Raw genomic sequence first — 7,170 nt, 5'->3', positions numbered from 1 at the left:
CTTACGTCCCGGTCGGGGCACACATTTTCAACATGTCCCCAATGAAGTACATCAACACCTGTTTGCAGCTAGGGTGTCCATTTAATTATCATTCTATTTCTAGCAAAGCTGCATGGTCATCAACGGTAACTGTTCTTTGGGGATCAGATACTACCGTCATATATAGTTAAAATATGGCTTCCCGGCCATTGACCTTCTTGTGCGAACGCACGCGCTATGCCCGAACTTGGTAGATTAATCAGCCACGAGTAATGAGTATGATGGGCAAACATCTATTAGGCGCACTACGAATGTAGCGGTGTGGACCTGTTGGGAATGTGGGTCCCACTGGGAGCGTTCAAGGGATAAGTCCCTGCAGGCGCACTACCCTCTGTGCCCTCGGTGGCTTAGATGGATAGAGCGTCTGCCATGTAAGCAGGAGATCCCGGGTTCGAGTCCCGGTCGGGGCACACCTTTTCAACATGTCCCCAATGAAGTATATCAACGCCTGTTTGCAGCTAGGGTGTCCATTTAATTATCACTTCATCACTTACGCCACTTTCACGATTGAGTTCTTCCAACAATGCTTCCCGCATAGCGTCTCCCGTTAGTAAAATGTCATTCCTACGTGCCATTTTCACATAAATGTCCTTCACACTCAGCGACAGAACGGTTACACAAAGTGTACTCCAGGATCACAATGACGCTTCAAAAAATACATTGACGGGAAAAAAAAATCGCTGCACCAGGAAGGAGATGCGCGACATAAACCTAAGTTAGTAGGCGTCTTTCTACGTCTTAAAGGTGAAGTCTATTAAAATTTCGTGCACAAAGAGTCGCACTAGTAGCACCACTATGAGGATTCAAATCAGGTTAGCTTTAAATACACGCTGCAACACTCGTGAACGTTAGTTACCTTTGAGTCCGGACGTGGTGAGCTGAGAAAGACGCAGTTATCAACACTTCACTGTACTGAACGAGATCGTGTCATAGGGCTACGAGAGACTGTATGTTCCTTCTGAGAAACAGGAGAAAAACTTCGCATATGTGGGACGTCATCGGGAGATAGCTCCGGCGTCACTCACGAACAGCATTCGCCGACCCTCATTGACCGACCAAGTGCAGCTAGCATAGAAGTCCATCACGCAAGCCGACATCCAGACCTGTACAACACAATGCAGGCACGTTTGCATTCAACATTCTGGCGGTTAAACCGGTTATTGGTGTACCAGCGTTTTACATTTTCGTTGTCTTATCTCGCGCTTACCTGTGATCTTGACATGTTAATCAGTTACATACGTTAGCTAGACAGATACATTCTCAAAATTTCATTGCTCTACATTAATTATTTTTTGGTGTTGCGATTTTTTCTCCGAGTGTGTTTCTCCCAGAGTAATTAAATAACAATGTCTCACAACTCCGAACGTAAGAAACAAAGAACTCCAGGCTTACATCTGCATGGTTACTCTGCAATTCACACTTAAATGCCTGGCAGAGGTTTCATCGAACCATTTTCCATACTACCTCTCTACCACTCCACTCTCGAGTGGCGCGTGGGAAAAAGGAACACCTAAATCCTTCCGTTCGAGCCCTGACTTCTCTTATTGTATTATGATAATTTATCCCTACGTACGTAGGTGTCAACAAAATATTTTCGCATTCGGAAGAGAAAGTTGGTGATTGAAGTTTCGTAAATAGATCTCGCCGCAAAGAAAATTTCAGTGGCTGTCACCCCAACTCACGTATCATATTAGTGACACTCTCACCCCTATAACGCGATAACACGAAGCGGGCTGCCCTTCTTTGCACTTTTTCGATCCCCTCCGTCAATCCTACCTGGTAAGGATCCCACCCTGTGACCCTGGTGTAGCCGCACGGGGTGGCCGAGAGGTTCTAGGCGCTACAGTCTGGAACCGCGCGACCGCTACGGTCGCAGGTTCGAATCCTGCCTCGGACATGGAAGTGTGTGATGTCCATAGGTTAGATAGTCCCATAGTGCTCAGAGCTATTTTAAACCCTGGTGTACACTTGGAGGGTTAAGCTACCGTTTGCAACAAACTGGGTAATTATGAACCTGCAGCATGTTGGAGTAGCTTGGCTCAGCAACTTCTGTTAATCGGTAGAATCAAACACCAATCCAAGTTGCAAATCATTACTTGTTATTCGTTCGATGACTTGTTTCGCGCCGAGACCAATTTTCAAATCATCATAACAAAGTCGAAAATGGAATTTCCGAAGATGTCAAAACTGTGCAGTAAACATTGTATCTGTATGCACTGTTTACTACACAGCTTTGACATCTTCGGAAATGCCATTTTCGACTTTGTTATGATGATTTGAAAATTGCTCTCTGCCCGTAGCTAGTCATCGAATGAATAAAAAGTAATAATTTGCAACTTTGTCTGGTTTTTGTTCTGCTGAAACTGGGTACTTTTATCTAGCAAAGTCCTTAGAAATAAATTTTCGTAATGTGGAGAAGACTTCATGTTCATCCCGCATTTAGCAACGAACAATCGCTGAAAGTGTGGCCACAGTCCTGCAAATATACATTATACATGTATTTTGCATCTCGTTTTCCCTGCTGTCCTGTAGTACGAGGGTCAATCCAAAAGAGATGCACACTATTTTTGTAAAAATATAGTTTTCATTCTGCATGTATGAAAGTTTTACAGTATGTAGATGCCTCCTTCCCGCACCGAGCGAGGTGGCGCAGTGGTTAGACACTGGACTCACATTCGGGAGGACGACGGTTCAATCCCGCGTCCGGCCATCCTGATTTAGGTTTTCTGTGATTTCCCTAAATTGCTCCTGGCAAATGCCGGGATGGTTCCTTTCAAAGGGCACGGCCGACTTCCTTCCGTGTCCTTCCCTAATCCGATGAGACCGATGACCTCGCTGTCTGGTCTCCTTCCCCGAAACAACCCACCAACCAACCTCCTTCCCGCTTGTTTTCAAACTTAGTTCAACCTGTTCCCGTGAGTGGCGCCGTCACAGCATGTCTTCAAGATGACTGCTGTCATAGAATTCCTGTGCTTTGAAAACGAGACAGTGGGAAACATCCCCAAGAGGTTGAAAAAGATGTATGGGGGTGCTGCTGTCGATCGCAGTACAGTTAGTCGGTGGGCAAGCAGGTTACGTGGTAAAAGCGGGCACGGCAATATTGAGGATTGTCCTCGCAGCGGCAGGCCTCGTACTACGCACACTCCAGACAATGTGCAGAGAGTTAACGAATTGGTGACTGCTGACAGACGCATCACAGTGAACTAATTGTCACGTTACGTTGGGATAGGGGAAAGAAGTGTTTGCAGAATGCTGAAAGTGTTGGCGTTAAAAAAGATTTGTGCAGGGTGGGTTCTCAGGATGTTTACAGTAGCTCATGCAGCGAACTTTTGGAACAGTACGAGAATGGTGGAGATGAATTTCTTGGAAGAATTGTGACAGGTGATAAAACATGGCTCCATCATTTTTCACCAGAGACGAAGAGGCAATCAATGGAGTGGCATCATGCAAATTCATCCAAGAAAAAAAAATTCAAAACCACACCTTCTGCTGGAAAAGTTATGGCTACGGTGTTTTTCGATTCCGAAGAACTCTTGCTTGTGGACATCATGCCAAGTGGAACCACCATAAATTCTTATGCATATGTGACGACACTGAAGAAACTTCTAGCTCGACTGAGTCGCGTTCGACCACATCGGCAAAAGAAGGATGTTTTGCTGTTGCACGACAATGCACGGCCACATGGCAGTCAAAAAACCATGGAAGGGATCACAAAAGTCGGATGGACAACACTGAAACACCCGCCTTACAGTCCTGACCAGGCTCCATGTGACTATCATCTCTTTGGGAAACTGAAAGGCTCTCTTCGTGGAACAAGGTTTGAAGATGATGACTCCTTTGTGCACGCTGCCAAACAGTGGCTCCAACAGGTTGGTCCAGAATTTTACCGTGCGTGTACACAGGCGCTGGTTCCAAGATGGCGTAGGGCAGTTGAGAGGGATGGAAATTTTGTGGAGAAATGAAAATATTGTTCCTAAAAGATGTATGTACACACTATAAAACTTTCAAACATGTAGAATAAAAGATGGATTAAAAAAAATTGTGTGCATTTCTTTTGGAGTGAGCCTCGTATTTTTTAATGCGTCAATGCTAACGACTGCACTGACGTGCGCGCAACAACCAGCCAATCAGCTCTGGCATTTAATCTGCCCTTCATCTTCGTCCATCTCCTTCTCAAGAGAAATCACCTGAGAAAAGAGTGCAATGTGGAACCGTAATTGGTTAGCGCTGGTCCAGCGGTAGCGCTTTTATTGGAGCTGGGCAGACGTGTGTGCGGAACAAGTGCAGCAAAGGCGCCGCGCGCAGCGGCTAGAACTGCCTGAGAAGGGCGGCACCTCTTGAGAGAGAGAGAGAGAGACGCCTAATCCAATTACGGGCTCGCCGTGAAGAGCGGCGGTGTGGCCTGCGAAGACGAATGGCGGCGGGACTGCAGGGGGACAAAGGGCCCGCTCGGCAGCTTGGCTTGCATCGGCTTCACGCTGCGACGGCAATTTGCAGGGCAGAGGCAGCAGTTAGCGAGGTACGTACTGGCTCTGGCTGCCCCGCTGGCAACTCGCTTAGCCTGGTATTACACTACTTCTTTGGCAAATAAATATGGTCAAACATTCGTCAAATTTCTTTGACAAAGGCGTCTGACGTGGCGCTACAAGGGGTATTACACTCTCGTTGGATATTTCGTCAAATTTCAAGGCCGCGGACAACGACTTATTACGCGCCGCAGTTGCTGGTACCACAATTGCATTATGTATTTGGAAGATCAGTTTGGATTCCGTAGAAATGTTGGAACACGTGAGGCCATACTCTTACGGCTTATCTTAGAAGAAAGATTAAGGAAAGGCAAACCTACGTTTCTAGCATTTGTAAATACTCTCTTTCAAATTCTGAAGGTGGCAGGGGTAAAATACAGCGAGCAAAAGGCTGTTTACAATTTGTACAGAAACCAGATGGCAGCTATAAGAGTCGAGGAACATCAAAGGGAAGCAGTGGTTGGGAAGAGAGTGAGACAGGGTTGTAGCCTCTCCCTGATGTTATTCAACCTGTATATTGAGCAAGCAGTAAAGGAAACAAAAGAAAAATTCAGAGTAGGTATTAAAATCCATAGAGAAGAAATAAAAACTTTATGGTTCGCCGATGACATTGTAATTCTGTCAGCAAAGGACTTGGAAGATCAGTTGAACGGAATGGACAGTGTCTTGAAAGGAGGATATAAGATGAACATCAACAAAAGCAAAACGAGGATAATGGAATGTAGTCGAATTAAGTCAGGTGATGCTGAGGGAATTAGATTAGGAAATGAGACACTTAAAGTAGTAAAGGAATTTTGCTATTTGGGGAGCAAAATAACTGATGTTGGTCGAAGTAGAGAGGATATAAAATGTAGACTGGCAATGGCAAGGAAAATGTTTCTGAAGAAGAGAAATTTGTTAACATCGAGTACACATTTAAGTGTCAGGAAGTCGTTTCTGAAAGTATTTGTATGGAGTGTAGCCATGTATGGAAGTGAAACATGGACGATAAATAGTTTGGACAAGAAGAGAATAGAAGCTATCGAAATGTGGTGCTACAGAAGAATGCTGAAGATTAGATGGGTAGATCATATAACTAATGAGGAGGTATTGAATAGAATTGGGGAGAAGAGGAGTTTGTGGCACAACTTGACAAGAAGAAGGGACCGGTTGGTAGGACACGTTCTGAGGCACCAGGGGATCACAAATTATACATTGGAGGGCAGTGTGGAGGGTAAAAATCGTAGAGGGAGACCAAGAGATGAATACACTAAGCAGATTAAGAAGGATGTAGGTTGCAGTAGGTACTGGGAGATGAAGAAGCTTGCACAGGATACAGTAGCATGGAGAGCTGCATCAAACCTGTCTCAGGACTGAAGACCACAACAACAACAACAACAACAACAACATTTGGAAGAAGTGCGGAAACGTACTTGGATGAAGCCATAGGTATTACGTCGAGATAATACAAACTCAGCAAAATTTGTTACGAGAGCTGCAAATGGAGGACGTCAACTCTTATACATAAATTACTTACGAATGGATGAGAGTGTATTTCAGTATTTGTTCAGTAAAGTGGCTTCTCATACTATAAAACAGAATACTCTGTTGAGAAATGCTATATGTGCAGAAGACAGGCAAACTGTGACGCTGTGATTTCTTGATACAGGAGAGAACCACTCTAGTTTACAACACAGCACTCGAACATCGCATAGCATATTAACCAAAATAATTCCAGAAACGTGTCAAGTGATTTATAAAACACTGAAGGGGGAATGTTGTTGTTGTGGTCTTCAGTCCTGAGACTGGTTTGATGCAGCTCTCCATGCTACTCTATCCTGTGCAAGCTTCTTCATCTCCCAGTACCTACTGCAACCTACATCCTTCTGAATCTGCTTAGTGTATTCATCTCTTGGTTTCCCTCCACGATTTTTACCCTCCACGCTGCCCTCCAATACTAATTTGGCAAATAAATATGATCAAACATTCGTCAAATTTCTTTGACAAAGGTGTCTGACGTGGCGCTACAATGGGTATTACACTCTCGTTACATATTTCGTCAAATTTCGAGACGGCGGACAACAACTTATTACGCGCCGCAGTTGCTCGTACCGCAATTGCATTACGTATTTGGAAGACGTGCGGAAACATACTTGGGTGAAGCCATAGGTATTAAGTCGAGATAATAAAAGCATTCAGGAAAATTTGTTAAGAGTGCTGCAAATGGAGGACGTCAAGTCTTATACATAAATTACATAGGAATGGATGAGAGTGTATTTCAGTATTTGCTCAGTAAAGTGGCTTTTCATACTTCAAAACAGAATACTCTGTTGAGAAATGCTATATGTGCAGAAGACAGGCAAACTGTGACGCTGTGATTTCTTGATACAGGAGAGAACCACTCTAGTTTACAACACAGCACTCGAACATCGCATAGCATATTAACCAAAATAATTCCAGAAACGTGTCAAGTGATTTATAAAACACTGAAGGGGGAATGTTGTTGTTGTGGTCTTCAGTCCTGAGACTGGTTTGATGCAGCTCTCCATGCTACTCTATCCTGTGCAAGCTTCTTCATCTCCCAGTACCTACTGCAACCTACATCCTTCTGAATCTGCTTAGTGTA

General features: G+C 44.4%; 1 non-coding gene across 1 annotated transcript; it reads left to right on the top strand.

Annotated features, from left to right (window-relative positions):
* Positions 1-374: 374 nt before the first annotated feature.
* On the top strand, positions 375-449 carry Trnat-ugu. Its single transcript has one exon. It is a non-coding gene; the product is annotated as a tRNA-Thr (tRNA).
* Positions 450-7,170: the final 6,721 nt, after the last annotated feature.

This window comes from Schistocerca piceifrons, chromosome 3 (assembly GCF_021461385.2).
Source record: "Schistocerca piceifrons isolate TAMUIC-IGC-003096 chromosome 3, iqSchPice1.1, whole genome shotgun sequence".
NCBI classification, from domain to species: domain Eukaryota; kingdom Metazoa; phylum Arthropoda; class Insecta; order Orthoptera; family Acrididae; genus Schistocerca; species Schistocerca piceifrons.
This window is presented reverse-complemented; position numbering and strand designations above follow the sequence as displayed.